We start from the raw sequence: 19,421 nt of genomic DNA on the forward strand, positions 1-19,421 counted from the left end.
CAATGATAAGTATATAAGGAGAGGTGGAATGGGGGAGAGTGAGAGTGGATGGAGAATTTAACTGAAAGTATTTTGACCGTTGTCGATCAAACACGTAAGAGAACATCAAGATTGAGATTGGAAGAAGAAATATCGATGTATTATGGAAGTGCGAGATGGAATGGAAAGATTACTGTAGTGATAGGTGTAGATCGGGGGGCGGGGGTTGGTGGTGAAGGGTGAACGTGAGGGATAGGAATCGTGCTGAACAAAAAGGCGGGTAGGAGAATGGTAAAGGGTTCATATTAGCGATAGAACGTCATAAATAAAGTTAAAAGCTGAACCAACAAACTAGGTTTTTATTCATACCCACATGCCAAATAGACACTATACGAGTATGATAACAATCACAGTGGGTGATTGCGGTTGTTCCCTGAAGAAAAACAAGTTTTAGGGATGTGGAACTGGCAGGTGGTGGTGATCGAGTTGGAGGCTGGAATGAAAGTAGGTGGAGAACTCTTAAAATCAGTTTTACAGATAATCAAGCCTTAGTTATCAGCCTCTCAAATGGTTAGCAATCATTACTTGGCGCATTTAAGAATCAGTGTGATGGATATGGGAAGAAAATTTATCGTAAAAAAACGAATAAAATGAGGTTGTCAAGAATTGAGAAGGATAAGGAAACATTGGGGATCATATACGAGAGTTGGTAGGCCAGTTTATCTATTCATGAAGTGTTTAGAAGGACGTCGGCAGAGTATAAAATGGAGAATTTCCTTGTTTGTAGAAGCGTTTACTAAGAGGAGGGATTTGATGACAATGGCCTCAAGTAAGGATACAAAAATAACTGGAGGGCTTGAAAAGTGAGCGTAGTTTTGTGCTGCGCGGAAACTTAAGTGTGTCGTTGAGGCAAGCTGATTAACTAAGATGAGAGTCTTTTGAGATGTTGGGGTATGGAGGAGGACGGAAGAAATAAAACGAACGGGAATGAAAACAAAAAGGTGAAACGAGAAAGTGATTGTTCGAGGCGGTGATATAATTACAGTAGTGGAAGAAGGTGATGTCGAGGGGGAAAACAAGATGCAATTACCGCATGAGCAGTAGTGCAAAGGCATGCGCAGTGTGCCGTAGAGCACTGCTAATGATAATAATAATAATGTTTGACCTCCGTGCGTGTATAATCTGTGTCGGAAAAACTAATATCAAGGCAGGAAGAATGAATCTTCATGACTAGAAAATGTGACCGTCGATTTTCAAATAGATCACATTCTCCTTTAGATTTTTCAATTTTGCGTATCCAAACATAGGTGCATTAAATTGTTTAAGCTGTTTAAAAATTGTCATATTTTGAAGAATGAAGAAGAATGTCTAAAGAGCATGTACGCCACGAATTAATTGCTGCACTTGCATGGGAGTTGCTCCGAGCTGAAAAATATGAATTCGGTTTTCTAAAAAAAAGTTCATACAGGTCATATAGAGTCAAAAGTATGACTATATTACCTGTATGTGACAATAATACTCATTTAGCCCCTTGACTAATCTCCAGGTATAACCTTTTTAGAAAACCTGGGTCATCGTTTCCGGTTTAAAGAAAGTCCCCTGAAACTGCAGCTCGAAATTCTTGACGTTGACGAAATAAAAGATAGCAGTAAAGACAATGAACTATATATGAACATTTTCTTTACTGTTATCTTTTATTTTGTTAATGTCGAGAATTTCATTTCAAAGGTTATACATGGAGATTAGTCAAGGGTCTACGGCTACTTATGGCCCTGAAACAAAAGCTCTGTCTTCCCAACAGTTGGTTGACGAGATTAAGGCATGTGGGAGGAGGCACTTGATGAGCATTCCGAAAAAGAACTACCAATTGTTTTAAAAAAGGAAGAGACGCAGGGATAATTGAGTGAGGTCCAAAGGGGAATAAGGTCTCATTGTTCTAGGTGGGCAATTTTTCTCAAAAGATTGAATTGCTGGATAGTTTCCGGACATACTTCCTATTTGCAGTATCTTGTCTCATGCCTCTATTATTTACGTTTTCCATTACTAAATCATTTAATCAATCCCTCAGAATTGTAGAATTTCCTCAGATTTAGAGCGAGAATTTGACGTTGGAACGTTCAAGTTTAAGTATACGTGGCATTTTACACGACACCTAGTCGACAAGGTGGCCAGCGATCGGGGAAATTGAGGTTAGTCAGAAAATTGAAGTTAAAATAAAAAAATACGCCTACTGCACACACTAAAATTTTTATTTTAAAACCCCCAACTGGTTAAATGTTATTGCATTAATTGGGTATAGAAACGGGAAAGATGAAATCAATGTTACCGACGATATAATTAGGCAAACGATAATGAGTTCAAATCGTATTTTTCACAATTACAGAAAATAATTTTAAATTCTTTAACTTGCAAAACACTCAATTCTAAGTCCTTGTTTTGGGGAGATTAGAATGTCTTGGGTGCATATCATTTTATGGAATGGGTGAAAGGCATTTGAAATATTTCGAAATTGCGAATGTGGAAAGTAGTACTCATGTAACTCGCGAAGGAGCGTCTCAGACCAGCTCCCTGGCACCCTTTATGCGGACCTTGCTCCAGTTCAAAGAAGTGTCTCCCATCTAGCGGACATTTGGCTCAACAGAATATGCCCTGTGGCGGGAATTTGAATTGAGAAAGGGGAGGGGGGGTTCCTCCTCGGCTGTGACCGTCCATTACTGGCGCACTCCCCCTCTCTGAGGCATTTCATGGAGACTACTCTTAGCATTCAGATATATTTGTGTGATTACTAGGAAACTTCCGATCTTGAAAACTGTCCTCATCTATATGGTCTTAATTTTTCTGAATAAATATTCTAACTGAAATGCAGAAATGGCGGATAAGACGAATGATTTTAATCGGGAATGACAAGGGGGGACAGAGTGATGACGTCAGAGATCATTTTGAAAGATTTCCTCTGACAATGCTTTCATGAACAAGTATTTTTTAGCGCTGGCCATATGATACAAAGTACAATTTTTTTAAAGAAAAACTCAAAATTCTGCAACAAATAATGTTTTATTGTCGAAATAATTGAATAAACCCGTACAAACTTCCCATAAATATATTACTAGAATATTTTCTCGGCATCAGAAGAAAGTATGAGAATTTTTGTTTAATAAAGAGGTCACTCCATCTTAACTTATTGTTTAATTTGCTGGACTTATAACACAATAAAATATTTTTACTGTAACATCTCCGTTCAAAATTCGCCTGGCCAACGGAATTTTCCACATATCATTTTACACGATAACTTAATGCAATATCCTTAAACTTCCAAGCAAGGTGCGGAATAAAAATGGCAAACACGCATTGTATTTGTTCCAAAATCTTGTGTTTGAAAACTAAAAATCATTCTTTTTTTAACTTCGGGGGATACTATGAAAATTTACTACTACATTTTTAGAAGCGTTTATTTTAATCGGATTAGATTGACGGAACATTTTTCATTAACTTTCGTCCCGTACGCCCCTCCCGTTACCTGGAATGCTCCCTTTGACCTTCCTCGCACCGCCTGCCTTCCAATTCTCGTCACCTCCTCTACTCTTCTGTGTACTTACTTCTTCATTTCTCATTTTACCATTCCAGATGGTCTACGGCATCCACTTCCAGCACCAGGTACCGGAGAGTCATTATCCCCTCTGGCCTGCTTTTGAATGGCTACATGCCCTCCATCCATTGTGTGCCGTACTCCACACGACTGCTTCCCTGTCGCTCCCACCGCATCGGCCCACTCTCATCCCTCAGTTAAATGCTTCCCTGCTTCTGAGCGGATCTCCTTTTGAGCTCTGTGGTTGACTCTTCTTGGTCGACGCTTTAAAGCTAGCTCTTCTCCTATTGGTGCCCGTAGAGCTCCTTCCTTGCCATGCCACGCCACTTCCGAGATAGAGGATTCTCTCCTCTTTACTGCTTGCATTTTTACTTTTCCAGATATTAGAGTATTCTTAATACATGAACCATGTTTTACTTCGGGATTATTTGGCTCATCGTGTTCAACGATGCCTGCGATTGCTTTGGTTTCCCTGATTATAAAATGTGCGATGGCATCTGCAAAACGGACCATGCCCATTTATTTCCTGTTATTCCTTGTTCTTCTTTTATTGCGTTTTCCAAGAATACATTCAAAAAGCTAGAGAGCGTTTGCAGCTTTGCATATTTTATGTTGCTTTTTTATTTATTTTCACTTATATTGTCCTCCTTCTTTCACTCTTATTGTGGTGACTTGATTCTTATGTAATTAGTAAATTGTTCTTCTGTTACCATGACAAGTTTCCAACAAATTGAACATCTTTTCACTGGAAATTGTAAAATCCCCTGGCCGAAGTCCACGGATGACACAAAAAGGCTTGTTAGTGTGTATAATTTAATCTTCCAATGCCTTTGGACGGATTATGGTCTCCCTCACCCCTCTCCTTTTCATGAATCAATGTTGATTTTACAACAGATTGCCTTCAATGCTCCTTTTATTTTTTTCTGAATTCTCCGGTTAGTCACGAAGATATGGACATTAAAACTGTAAGAGAGGGTTGTCAACTTGAATGATGCCTTAATCATTTTATATTTAATTTGTTGATATGAATATAAAGTCTTATGAAAACAATTTACAGTCGTAGAACCACATAGGACTAAAAAATTGGCTTGTCTTATTTGGATACAAATGTATTTTTTTATTGTTTTGCCCACTTTATTCACATTCGGGTTACTCATATATTTTATGCATCAATGTGCAGTAATTAGAAAACCCCATGACTCGTAAATGGGGTAGAAAAGTTTACTTACTCTGGGTGTCAATACTCACAACCTTGAAGTCGGTTTTCATATTAACTCAAGCGAGGAGGTCATGAAAGGACAATGTTCTGAGATTTAAGTATAGAAATTCAGCAAAAATGAGTGTTAATACGGGTAGGTACCTAATTTTCCCCAAATATCGATTATTTTAAGGTTTAAACCAAAAGATAAAGTTTTAAGCAGACGAAGAAATATGTATGCTATGGTTTAGATAAAGAACTATTACAAGAACAGTTACTTACTTATACAGGTTATTTTCCTGAGACCTTAAGCAAAAACCGTTTACTCAGAGTGAGATAAATGAATGGTAGGAATGAGGAGACTCTATGATATATTATATTAATATTCTGTCAATGATAAAACAGCTTTTCCAGTCATAGGAATATTTTCACATAATTGGAAAGAAAGTTAAAACAAATGAAAATAAAACTAATCAAAAGTAAAATTATGTACATTTTAGTGAAAATTGTACCAAAAATAATATGACTCGGAGTGAAGTTAGCGTAGATTTGAAGAAACATTAACTGCTTTATTATTTCCGGGGCCAAAAGCGGCCCATCACTCTACAAGGCATTTTTACAGAGATTGCACTGCTTACTCAATTTTAATTTGTTTTTACATTTGACCCGTCATTTGTTCACTCTCTCTTTTCGGTTTATTTCATCAGCAATAAAAGACAAAACTTGCAAATTTGGTTAAAAAATTAGGATGTGCATTCTATAATGATATTAACCAAATTGCCACGATCACATCGTCATAATGCCAATAACATTCCAATCCACGAATCACTTCTTCTGATGGAAAAATCATTGCAACATTAAAAGTTCGAGAATGCTCATTGGACTAATTCTGTTGGCTTAATTCGCACTCTTTCAAATACAACAGTCTATACTGATTTCTAAAAATGTTAAGTACCCTGGTAACTATAGAAATTCCTTGTATCCTTGAAGATGTGAATCGGTCCTCCACACAGTTCATATTAAAAAGGTGGAATAAGTTAATTCGTCTCCGTTTATTATGCTAAAATAAGCTACTCAGGGAAGGAAAGATTTTTCCGCAGTCCGAATTTCGATGAATTTGAGATGCATTTTGTTGTCTTTCCCTCAAAAGAAGAAATAAACACGGACAGGTTGCCTCTTGCAGTAAGTAAATGAACATTGGAAGAATTATGTTATTTTACAACATTCTGAGAAATGGGGAATTGGGGAACTAATTTTTGGTGTTGAGAACATTATGTACCCAGAAATTCTTTAATGCCTTCAGCTATTGTTGCCAGGATGACGTAGATAGTCTGGGTCTCCAGGTGGCGCCGTCTTACTTTGGAGCAAACGTTATGGCGCCACTGGAACTCCAGAGAGTAGCGTCGGCCACTGTGGCTCAAGCGATGAGCACTCCAGTGAAACCGTTTCAGTCTTGCCTTCCCTCCACTGTTTCAATCGATGACTTCAGAAAAACATCTCCATGTGCGACAAATCAACTAACAATTCTGTGACAACAGGGAGGCGAATTGGGCAAGGTAAAACATGGACATCACTACAGACACATATTGTAGACGATTAAATGGATTTCATTGACGTCCTTTAAGCCCGAGAGATTTCGAGTATTATGCGTGATTTGAAGACCTTTGTGTTCTGAGGGCAAATTGTTTCTCTTGGCGATAAAAATTAAAAGTTACTCGTAATGGTTACATTAGTTGACTCGGTTGACGTGATTAGACGGAAAATTTTCTGTGGACTTCCTAGTTAAAATTCGCGATTTTTATTCCCTAAATTTTGCCACATTCCTCTCCCTATCAAATACAAAATTATGTACAAAATTGATCCAGACTCAGAGAACCAAGCAATAAAATGGTAGGCTAGAAATATCCCCCCAGAAAAAAATGTTGGAGGAAAATTTGAGGTCCAAATATAATATATAGTATGGCTTGTTGAATATGTCAAAAAAATCTTTAACGAGAATAATGAAGCATCTTAATAGAGGAAGTCTTGATGTGACTTATGGATCAGAACCTTTGCCATTGATCGGAAACCGCTGAGCCAAGTTCTTGGTCTTGCCTAGGGCCAGTCCCTTATTCACATGGGGTTTTTCTGAGTTGGGCGAGCGGGTGGTATTTGATTCCTCGTTTTTTTACGAGAGATAGGTAAAGGGGTTGAGGAGGAATCTCACGTGAGTACGATTCATCTTTATTTCACCCATTGTCAATAATGGAATAATTTTATTATCTATGATCAACAATAATGGCATTGTGTAATTAATATCTAACGAAACTGTCACTTTGGATTTATTTGAGCGATCTGAGCCTGGACACGTTAAACGGGACGCACATTACCATAGCTTCTAAAATAATATAAATATTATTATATTATAAAATATAATAATATTTATAAACTTAGCTAAAGAATTAAGGAATGTTTGTTTCAATTCAGCCTATGCATTCTTATGCAACTAAATTAATTAAATTAGTTGCTTTCAATATATCACAATGTTTTCAGTACAAGTAAGTTTTTGAACTGATCAGTAATCAATTGGAGTGAAAGACCCTTCCATCAAAACTAAATGCTCATTTTTCTTTAGGTGCCTTATCATTGTGCCGATAATTATATAAGAAGAGTGTTGGGGTGGGGGTCACATTCTTCGGATTCTTTCTAAAAGAGGAAGAGGGGTAAAAAGGGCCGAAAATGGCAACGTAATTTAAGGACGGCTCCCTTTAAGAATATTCAGGGATGAAGAATCACTTCTTGGTAATCCGTGATGAGGCAGTTCACATAACATAAATTCTACTTATTTCATCAATTAAATGATACGCTCTCAAAATTATCAATTTTATACACACCCGATTTATTTTTTCTTCAAGAGTCAGCATAAGTTTCCACCGGATTACGGATTGTGGGTCGACTACTTGTTAGTGTGGGAATAAGCGGTGATATTCGACGAACAACAATCAATCGCGGAGGCGGTCTTTGGCGGAGTGTGGGTCTATTTTTAGGTAAGACGGCCCAAAAGGCGCAAGAAGACCTTGGAGGTGCCGTGACTCGGCGAGTGGCTACCGTCGATTGCCCCAAAAGAAGGGGCGGGGGAGGGGGCAGCCAATCTCTCGTACGCGAGAGTGAAGGCTGTGGCCGGGGTGGCAGCACCCTCTCTCACTGATCAACGGCGAGGCAGCAATTGCTGCAGCATTGCCATGTTCAGGGTTAAGGGGAAACCTCCACATTACCATAGCTTCTAAAAACTCGTATTTCATACTTTCTTCTTCTTTTGCTATTTTATTGATTCAAATAACAGGCACCGTGGAACTCTCTTGAGTGAAATTTTCCGGAGGAGAACTGTCCATGCGAATCTCCGAGAGAGGGAGAGTAGGTATATCAGTTAAATTAGACAATCAAGTGTTAGGATCTGGACTTTTCAGGCCTTCCGGGCGAGTGGGAGGCTCAAGAATGAGTGTAGATGGGTTCGTGACCCTGGACACATAAGGCGTGGGTTAAATGTCTCGTAGGATAGGTAGCTGTATGATTATTCAGACATAGTCCGTCAATGGATATACTGAAGCGAACATAATGCTGTGGAAGGGTTCCAAAATGGGAGTATAGGGTTTCTACTCTGCAGCGAATGAATACTTACGGCGAAGATAGGAGCGATACCGACGTGCAAGGTCCCTACAAAAAAAAATAAGACTGGTATTTTTGAGCGCGAACCACTTAACGGATCACAATTAGTGAGATGTCGCCTTCTATCGGCGTCTGTAAAAAGTAAATCCCCCGCCTTTCTGGTGGACCTATCTCGACTTGTCTCCGCACAAAAGCGACTCTTGTCTGAGCTTGCACACGCTTGCTGTACAAATACAAATTGTAAACTTTAGAGGTACAAGTTCACATGGGCTGCAGTGGTTGTTAACAGCCGAAGTACTGCGAAGAGTAATTATAGTAATTCTAGGAAGGTGAAGAAGGGCAAATATTTTGCTTAAGGTTAAATAATGAATTAAGCCGCAAAGCAATAAAGTTCAAAGACAAATTGATGAATACCCAGTGTGAAGAAATTACCTCCTCCAAGGATATATCATAGCAACTGATAAAAGCGCAATACAACACTACATTGAACGGAACACTTCAATAACACACCGATCATTTCAATGCAACCCAATAATACCGTTCAAGATTATCATTCTGGAAATATTGATAAAGATTAAGTGAACAGATAGAGGGGATATTTGGAAAATCCATATGAAGGAAACGAAATGCACGTTAGAGTATTATTGAAGGGGTATATTCATAATAATGAGAAAGAAGAATAATTTCCTTAGTTATGACTTTGGTACTCTTAATTTAACGCGCGGCCATGATCGACGACGTACCAATAAACCTACTTCAGAAATGTAGGAAATCTGATATACATACATATGACGAGAGGAATATCAATGGACTCTTGGGAGAATATAATCGCCTCAATTCCAAAAAGGGCATACAAATATGATTTTGTAAGCAATTATTCTGACAATACATACATTAAATATTGTGGCAACAAATAATCGGACGATTCATGCATCCGTGATTGTGACAAGAATACTTTATTGGACAAAGAATGGTAGAATAATTTTCATTTCCAAGAAGTGGTGGTACGAAAGAAGCTATTTTTATTCTCATAGTAGAGGACTCGTAGTAGATTAGGGGATATAGAAAGATCAACAGCCTTCCGTCGTATTCCGTAATCTGGAGAAACCCTTTGATTATGTGGACTGTAATATGATACTACGAACCCTCAAAGTAGTATGGATGGATTATAACTTCAAGAGATTGATAGACACTCTGTAAAGAGATCAGGTTGAAGTGATTATATGCGGTGAAAGCACGGAAGAAGCGAAAATAATGAAAGGAGATAAAGGGCAGGGTTGCTCTTTATATTTATTATGGTATATATTAGTGCATTGAAAAGTCAAGTAGATATCAAGGAAAATAGTGGTGACGAATGGATGCATAATAATAAAGAAGATTAAATGAGGGATGAATCCAAGGAGAAAGGATGATCCTGTAGAGATTTGTGAATGAATGACAAAGCTATGCTGGCAAAAACAAAAATGATGTCACAAGAATATTCTCCATCGGAAGAGGATAAAAGAATACAACCTCAAAATAACAAGTACATGAATTACTGGTGAGAAGTTCAAATACGTATAACAACATTTGAATAGGGAAAGACCTACTGTAGAATGTAGTAGTATATTTGTTTTTAAGTAGGAAGATTGCTAGTGGCGGAAGAAGACCTAAGAGCTGTAAAGAGAAGAATAGTGAATTTAAAAAAAAAGGATTTTTATCTTCAAGGCATAAGGAAGTGACCCACAAAATAGTTTTTTAACGTCATGTCACACTATCATACATATATATATATATATATATATATATATATATATATATATATATATATGTGCATGTGTATATATATATGTATATAATAAATATGATAAAGAGACGGCAATTTACTAAAGATCATGATCGAAGGAAACAAAGGGGAGGAGAGTCGTGGGTGATTTTTTAGGAGTGGTTGATTCCTCGAGAAGCTGAATGAAGATATTGGCATAGTGGAACAAGACGTAGCATGAGTGCTGCTGATAAAAACCAAATAATCGGATTAATAACCCCCTGGTGATTATTTTTCAATCCTTAAAACATATCAATTGTCTGTGGTACTTCCTATTTGAGGCAAAAATTGGCTACCTAGATGCCCTCATTTATTGTCGCTATTTTGCGTTCTCATGGTTTAAGTTTCAACTGATTTTCTCATTCCCTATTCGGCCAGTCGTTATTTGCCCCTGGGGTTTCCACTCCCCACCACTCATGTCAGAGGCCTCCAGGGTACCGATCTTTCGATACCCATCCGAGTCAGGACTTAACCCTGTCACCATTGAACTGGGGTTAGTCTTACCCCGTTGTCCCCTTTCTTCAGATTATGATGATCATATGCGTGGCACTCTTCCGTATTGTCTTTTGAAGCCACGAGTTGGTTTATGGCAACACGGACAAACATGGCTGGCCGGGAGAATACCAACCCATTACCGCTTACTAAATTTTAGAAGAGATAAAACTTAAAATATAGCACATTTTCTGGCATATTTTCCTATCGATTTTCCAATGAACCATTTTTTCATGTCATAAAATATATTAAAATGAGGGCTTCAATGGCGACTTTTAGTGCCATGGTAAATTCATATAACGCTTTTTCTGTAAATAAATGCTTTCAAATATACAGTATACAGACGGATTTTTGTATGCAGAAAACTGACTCTTGCAACGTTTTATAAATACTGTCATGTTAATTTCAATTGATTGTGGCTCTTTTATGCAGTATAACAAAGTTGAAAGTGATTATAATAGAAATATTTGTTCTTATTATGCGTCAGCCCCCCCCCCTTTACAAGTTATTTGTGTTGAGCCGGTGTCCAAGTTTAATTGTTTAAAATATACTTAACATCTCTAAATATAATCGTAATATCTGGTGTCGAGTTGTATTATAATTGGTTCCAAGAGTGACTTTATTGACCCATCATGATACATAAGTACATGTGGAAAATGTCGTGAGATTCTATTAGACCATTGTAGCTGGACAAATTTAGGAACAGGGCCACGAATACGCATAATTTTTTAGAAGTTAATCCGGATTAAGAGCTAAATATAGTGGGTTCTTTTTATAAAATATGCTACCCGAAATTCAAGACGTTTTAAACGGGAAAATCCTTTTGAAATTGGATGTAGTAGTGTTGTGCCAAATTATTTCATCATATTTTCCACTGCAATTAATTTAGTCAAACGCATTGCAAATACTTATGCGTCATCCTCAAGAACAATGCAAGTTCAAAAGAGAGGATGTAGAAGCAATGAAAAGCGTTGTACGAAATCAATCAATGTGGAAAATTAAAAATTTTACATAATGGCTCATTTCCACAAATTATAGCCGGCAAATATTGAAATATAATATAATATACTATATATATATATTTATATATAATATAATATGTATACATATAAATATATTGTATATTTTATATATATATATATTCATTCACATGGAAATAGATTTAAGGAAAAGGGATAGGCACATAAAAAAGACGAAAATGGTGGCGAAAGCTGAATCGAGCGGATCATAATTGCAAAAAGATTTCCTGGATCGGGACTTGAACCGCAGTTCTCTCAACCCTCCGGGCCGATACTCTTAACCGCTTGAGCTATCATGGAAAAATCATTGACATCTATGAAGGGTTTATGCAGCCAAGTGCCCCGATTCTTTGGCCAGGATATGGCGTTCGGGAGCTGATTCACCCATCAAAGGAGAAATGGATGAGGATACAAGATGCATCTTTAAATTGAATGACGAAAAGTGAATACCAAGAGTCGGTTGGTAAAATTCTTAGTGGATACAAGAGAATGGAATGAGTGAAAGAAAGGTGGTAAGATTTTAAAAAATGGTTGAAAGGAGCTGCAAAGGGAACTGAGAACATAAAAATAGATATTAATCCATGGGTTACTGGAGAAGTGTTTGGAAAAAAAGAGGAGAATAGGAAATGGAATAAACTGGAGTTTTGTAGGAGAAAATTAAAAGAATGGAATAAGGACGTGAGTCTGGAATTGTACGTATGATAGAGATGCCTGCGGGCAAGGAGTGTTGTTTGCGAGGAAGGGGGGGGGGAGGAAGGGCCAACGCGTGTCTAACGGGAGACCATCTCTTTTAAAATAATAGAACGTGTGAAAAAAGAGCAAATATGAAGATAAAGCGTAGAGTGGGACTCACGGATGTTTAAGGATTTTTCTATTGATCTCTCCGGAAGGGTACGTGGTGATAAACGCTCAATGGGGGCAGAGAAGAAATGTGTAAGTCAGAGGGCAAGCGATTGGGTGATGGATCCGAGGTAGATCTTTGGTTAGACTTGATGAGAGCATGGAGGATTCATAAGTTCATATTACTTCACCCTGGGGGTAAGTGATGAATGGGCACCTTTCAGTCGTAAAATCCATGAATTCACTGCGAATTTCGAAAGCCATTTAAATTCTGTACGTTATCCATTAATTTAGTTTTTTAGCCCCTAAATCATACAAAGGAGATCCATCAATTACTTGATAATAGGAGGCAGAGATATCAGTTTTATTTGAATACATCATACATTCCGTATGCGTATCGTTCCTTACCTAACTAAACCATCGTGGACCGTTCTACCGAAATTAATAGATTAAGCTGTTACCAGAATACAATTTTTGCTATTTTTGAGATGTTCTAATTAATAATTTATTGATATTTACCAAAGGTCACTTACCTAGAGATTCTTTTCGCTGGTAATAAATGGTATTTCCGGAACAGCCAATTGTTAAGTTCCAATCATTAATAAAAATAATTACCTGTTACATTAAGGTTTTCAAGCGTAGGCTTGTGGTAATACAGGTTTAAGTTGAAAGAAATTTAAACAGAGGCCATTAAAATAACTTTCTAGGTCGAAATCTTTTTCTGATATTGAAAAGGTGTAGTTCATTTATAAGGACGACTTACTGAGACATAATGACTTAATTAATAAATAAGAGTATTTTTATTGCATTCAGAATCACCCAGCAAAAAAAGAGATATTGTCATTTAACCAACGCAGCAGTTTTACAATTAAAACACCTGGAAAATAGTATTATGGCCATAACACCGTGGATAATAATGAGAGACAATGGTTATCTGCGCGAAGTGTCCACCGCGTTGGTGCCATTTATCGGGATGCCGTTGGAGGGAGGCTGGCAAGGCTCCCCCAGATAGAATTTTAGAGTATCCACATCTAAAAAGTGGGGTGAGTTGAAATAAATTTGAAAGTTTTATTTCAAGGTTCTCGGTAGAGCTCATAACCCCTAAGCCCTTAGGTGGAGAGATCGCTCGGGATATATCTTTTTCTGCCCACGTCCGGGAATATTGAGGAATTTGAGGTGACGTGTGTGAGGAAAAGCCCGAAAATGGAATTGATGTTATGAATGAATACCTCGATGCGAGTGTCGCCCCGTGTCCAGGGAATCAAGAGATCGCCCGAGAAATGCGTCCGTTGTTCTGGAAACGGAAAGAGTTTTTACGACAAAAAATCCCTTCCCCGTTACTCCCTGCAAATTTTTCTGCGGATGAAGAAACATATGCGTTATATTCCTTCACTGGCCACACAGCATTGATTCCCTGAACACGTTTATTTCCTCCCTCAACCTTCCTTTTTTGCCTTCTTCACCTCCATTACCATGTGCACAAATATTATTTTTCAAGTCTATATATCTTACTAATCGATAATTCAAAGCATAAGTTCCCATTTAGCCCAGAAATAAACAACGGTAATTCCACTTTATGAGATTCCAACTATCTCACCGTAAAAGCTCTCTACCGTACTCACTCCCCATCCGCTATCACTGGATCTTAAATAATCCCCGCGCTCTTATGAATTTACTGCCAATTTCACAACAGTCGTCTCAGTCGCGATTATCCAGAGACACTCCTGAATAGAAAAATCCTCAGCAAGTTTAATTCACTCAAACCTTACCAAAATAACAACCCCTCTTCATCTGCACCACTTCTTGCCAGGAATGTAGTAGTCCCTTATACATTCCCTCAAAGATATTTCCCCCATTCTGACCAACAGTAGAAAACACCGGCTTAGCTATTGTGTGAATGTTTTACCATCATCGATAATAGTGGAAGCTCTAATTTTTGGAATTTGCCCATATTAAAAATAATAAAATTTAATTTTCAACATCTATTTATTCCGTATAACGCGTTCCAATGCTAATGCATCATAGTCGGGCACAATACGAGAGTCATCGTCCTAAGAGATGCATGCATTCTACTGAATCAGGGAGGATTCTTGGGTGGGGTGAGTTGAGGAAAGGAGTGGAGGGGTTAGGAGGAGTGGCTTAGGTGATAAAGGGATGGTGCCACTCGTTAAGTGGGAGTCGTTGCTGTCGGACGCACGGGATGTGTGAGCTAAGAGGGTAGAGGAATTGGCCAGAGCTAAAACATTAAAAAAATTCCATTATATTCTACTGTACGGTGCCCAATTGTTCTAGGGCATTGAGTTTCCATTAGATTCATAATGCAGGATATCGGAAAAAAACCTGGTTGAACGAGGGAATCCGTCAGATTTCTCGCTATAAGTACAAGAAGTCCTTCCGTCACTTAAAAATAATATGCCTGACATCTAGAAAACCACGAAAAGCTCCTACCTAAATCCTTATCTATTCACAAATCCTCACCCACACCTTGTAATTGAAAGAGGTGTAAAACCCGTCCCATCTTCACCCCTCCTTTCCTCCCGTCTCGGCGCATCCCACACTTATTCCCTCGAGCATCTCCGGCGATTAAATGTATCAACCGAACTGTGAAGCCTGCACCTCCTCGTATGTTTGGAAATGAACCACAACCCTCGATATCCGCATAAACTGCGTGCCTCGCCACCGTGTCTTCCGCATCACTCAGTCTTCCAGTTTTCAAACACGCCTCCCTGCGCAACGTTTCTTTTAATTTTCTCTAGCATTTCAATTATTGCCTCCCTTCCGCACTCAGATACACAATGCTCAAAATACTTGAAGCTCCATGCATTTGGTTCCTGGGAGCTTGCAGGACCACTAGGGAACCTTACGCACTAGAGGTACCCTCCCATTGACCCTTCCTCCTAACACTCACCCCGTTCTATAACCTCCCTTTCCACTTCCCTTCTCCTGCACCCACCTTCCACTTGTCCCATCTGTCACCTGTGCACGCAGTTTACGCCCTTTCGTTGAAAAAGGTGGTTGTACCACCGTCATATACAAACAATATAAATTTCTTTTATTTTGTATTACATCTATCATTACGCCTTTTGGCCACACCGAGCAAGATATATTCATGATTTTATCCATGTAGATTACTTTTCCATCAATAGCGCAATGATTTTATGTTTTGAAGAAGAATTTTGATATAATATCGTATATAATATACTCCTGAACAATTTTCTTTTGAACTACTCTTTCACTTCAAACTCAATCCATTTAAAAAGTTTAAGGAATTTACTCGGTTTTGAAATGATTACATTTTTTCTAATACTCTTTTGGCCATGAAAGAGTAGTAAATGATGTGTCATCGACCAATCCTCCTTCGCATATTGTGTGCTGCGATGTCGCTCGGAAAATTTGGGTTCAATGTCCCAACGCATGGGCAGAGAGAACATCTTTCCTTCCTGAACACCTTTCGTCTGCCTCTCATCCACCATGGGCGATCGAGGAAATGATGTGTTGCTTCAGTCTGAATTCATGCGGTCAGTTAGCGTTACCTCCTCTCGCCTCCTGCCGTCTTATCACATTTCAATTATAGAGGAAGAATTTTATATATTGTGCCGACTCCACCCTCAGCCTAAACCACACGCATCCTTCGCCCTCATACCCTTGTGCTACACCTTTAATTTATTCTTTATGACTTTTTTTATTATCCAAATTTCCTTTGTCTGTTGCGCTAAAGATATTTTGTACCACAGAATAAAAATTTCTTCTAGTTTTGCGTGCCATTCACGTTTATTGAATGAAAAATTAAAGCCTACCCCTTTGTCGGAAGAAAGGCGGGCTTGGATATCTGTACATTTCTTTCAAGAGTTCTCCCATTCCTTTGTGCTTCTTCCACTCACACCTTTCTTGCAATAGCAGTTGCAGGTTAATGTTGAAATCTTTTATTGTACTCTTGTCTCCAAACGAATGTTTCTATTACTCAAACATTCGATAAAAATGATCACAATATTACAATTGGATTAACTATTTACATTGTTTTGAAGAGAAAAAATTAAAATAATAAAATTTCTTGAAATAGTTGAAACTGATCCACACGGAAATTCTCATCGAATTTTATTCAGACTCTACCGTGTTGACGTTGCTAAGCATCAACACGAGGTTTAAATATAATTTTCACTATGGTGACGGCGGTTGTGTCTAGATATAATTTAACGTGGAATATGATTTACCTGTAGTTTCAACCTCCATTGTGATGGGATTTCGCAAAGTGAAGCCGGAAGCAGTCTCATGAATTTGATGGGCACACTCCCTGTAACACCTAATAATCCCTGATTTACCGCCCATGGTTACCTTAGGTGAACCTTTATCTCACCCATCGAACCAACCGATCAGTGCTGTTGTCTAGCCTCCCCATATTTAATGTGAAACGAAATCATTTATTAGCTGATTGAACTATACTAAATGTATCGTGCAGAATTATTGGAAAAGGACTAAACCTTTGCCCGATATTGTAAGACTTTCGTCGATGTCGCCAGTAAGAACTACGTAGTAGTATTTCATTCTAAGTACAGGATATTGCTATTTATGTATTTACGAAAATTATATTATTAAGGGCGACTATCCACGGAAACACTTTCTTTCGAAGGGCGAGGAGCCAACTTGGGAACGCACCAAGGATTCACGAACGAACGCGAACGTCGTTATAACTGTCCGTATGCCGTTCCCCGGAGAGAGGGAGGTCGTCCCTCGGTCCACGGGCGGCCGGGCCCGGTGAAGAGGCGAACCTCTGTCGGCTGGTCGACCTCCAGTGGTCGGTCGGTCACTTCGAGGTGGGCGGGAAGAGGGTGGGTGGGTGAGAGTGATCGGGTGATCCGAGGTTCCTCCAGGCCATCGCCTGACGAACGAAACCTTCGCATAGCGGAGCGAGTGACCGGGGGCATCAGTGTGGACACTGACGGAATGATAGAAAGAGAGAGAGAGAGTGAACTGCCTCATCGATGTGCTCACCGAAGATATTCGGGATGGCGTGAGAGGGTGAAATGCGATTGCTTTACGCTATCACGAGTTGAGAGCTTTGCTCTCGTGGAAGACAAACGATCGATCCATTTCCAGTACTTTTCCAGCACTGAGTATCAATCCGGCGCGTGCCATGTCCCATTGGCCAACCGACAAATGCCGTGAATGTCTTATTGCTTAATTTTTTGATCAACCAAGAATGTAGGATCATTTGAGCGGATCGAGACGGAGAGTTTTGCTTATTTTACAAACAAAGAAAGTTAAGTGCTAGTGACGCCTCTTGAGTCCTCTTTCAAGTAAACGGATATTGTCTCGAGGATAAGGTCGACGAGCACCGATGGCGGCCAGTTTCCGCTGCGGAAGACTCTTTTAAGGGTCAAGGGTCGAAGGAGATGGACCCTGCAGTTCCACACTAGGTTTTCGTTCCCGGCCCCTCTCCAGACACCAATCGTTGAGAAAGACGGAGTACAAATGGGCGGTCGGACACTCTCCCCCCGCAAACAACCCCCGCCCCCCGCGGCGGTGTACTAACTGGCTCGCGAGTGGGAAAGCGGGGTCCCTCCCTGAGAAAGCACGTTGGCAGTGCGCGGCAGAGTGGGCGCCTGCGACCGGAGGCCTCTCGAGGACGGAGCAGAAAGAGGCAACGAGCGGAATGACCGAGGTGATATTATTGCTAGTTTCTCGGGGGATTTATCACAGGAGTGACCGAGGATCGTCTTCATCTTCATCGCTCTCAACCGTAGGCGCCGGAAGAGGAGGGGACCCCAAGACGGACGCCAACCGCCCCAGTCTCGGCTGACAGCACTGGTGATGCGGTGTCGTCCTCTAAACGGTGTCGTGCAGATCTGATTCTGTCACACACGGTCACGTATGGGTGTTTTCGACCCATCGTCATGACACCAAGCTTTTCCCATCGGCCCTTCGTCCTCGAGTGCCTGGGCGGTGGAAATGGCCTCGGGTCCTCCCGTGGGCCCACAAGCCTTCAATATCACACGGCAAGGGACCTCTCGATTGGAGAGGTGGTACGTGAGCACCAAAGTCTCTTTCAAAAAGGGCGAATATTGTCCTCAGGAGGAGGATAATGGGGTGGGCGATGGGCGGCGGCGATTGATTGATCTACACCGGGGAGCGCGCATCGTCTTGCTGGGTGGGCCTAACCGCCCAATGGACGGCGCCAGCGCATTCTTGGGAGTGACTGCTACTGGCGCGGATGTCCGCTGGCGTCGTCGCGACTCCCCCGTAGCTGCGCTGTCCTCGGGTTGATGGAGGGCGTCGACGATCTCGGGGTGCCCACCTGCACCTGCGCCGGTGGTCCCCTCACAACGAGCGAGTGCTGGTGGTGCTGTAAGTGAGGAGTTGGTACCGGTCGTGTCTCTCCATTGACGAGGCGGTGGGACACCCATCACATGCGAGGAGTGTCAGCGTGCCCAATGGAATAACGAGGGGCCATGGGGAGCCCCTTCCTGCAACGGCCAATGAGAAAATGCATATCAGTGCCTATATCTATGTACGAGGTGCGTCCGAAAAGTATCCGACCTGCGTTTTTAATTATTTTTTTCTTGTGAGGGTGTTGTACACTACGAATTTACTCCAAGAAGTCAGACAATCACCAAAGAATGTTAAATTGAAGTTCTGAAAAGATTGTGTGCTCCCGTGAGAAGAAAACGACCGCGTTCCTGGTGAAGCGGTGACTGGCTTCTTCACCACGATAACGCGCCAGCGCATTCATCGAGCCTAGTGCAGCAATTTTTGGCGATATATAAGATTTTACATCTTCGCCGGCCTCCGCACATTCCCTGCAACTTTTGGATGTTCCCAAAATTTAAAATGGTGTTCAAAGGAAAGCGGTTCGACAACATC

General features: G+C 40.1%; 1 protein-coding gene across 1 annotated transcript in view; it reads right to left on the reverse strand.

Annotated features, from left to right (window-relative positions):
* Window positions 1-12,284: 12,284 nt before the first annotated feature.
* LOC139687652 (octopamine receptor beta-2R-like) overlaps window positions 12,285-19,421 on the reverse strand; it is a 31,028-nt gene continuing 23,891 nt past the window's right edge. Inside the window, exon 4 of the mRNA XM_071584891.1 lies at window positions 12,285-19,024. The gene's annotated coding sequence lies outside the window, so the exon portion shown is untranslated. The remainder of the gene's footprint in view (window positions 19,025-19,421) is intronic.

The sequence above is a fragment of the Hetaerina americana genome, unplaced genomic scaffold (genome assembly GCF_022747635.1).
Source record: "Hetaerina americana unplaced genomic scaffold, ioHetAmer1.1.p SCAF_2, whole genome shotgun sequence".
Classification (NCBI taxonomy): Eukaryota; Metazoa; Arthropoda; class Insecta; order Odonata; family Calopterygidae; genus Hetaerina; species Hetaerina americana.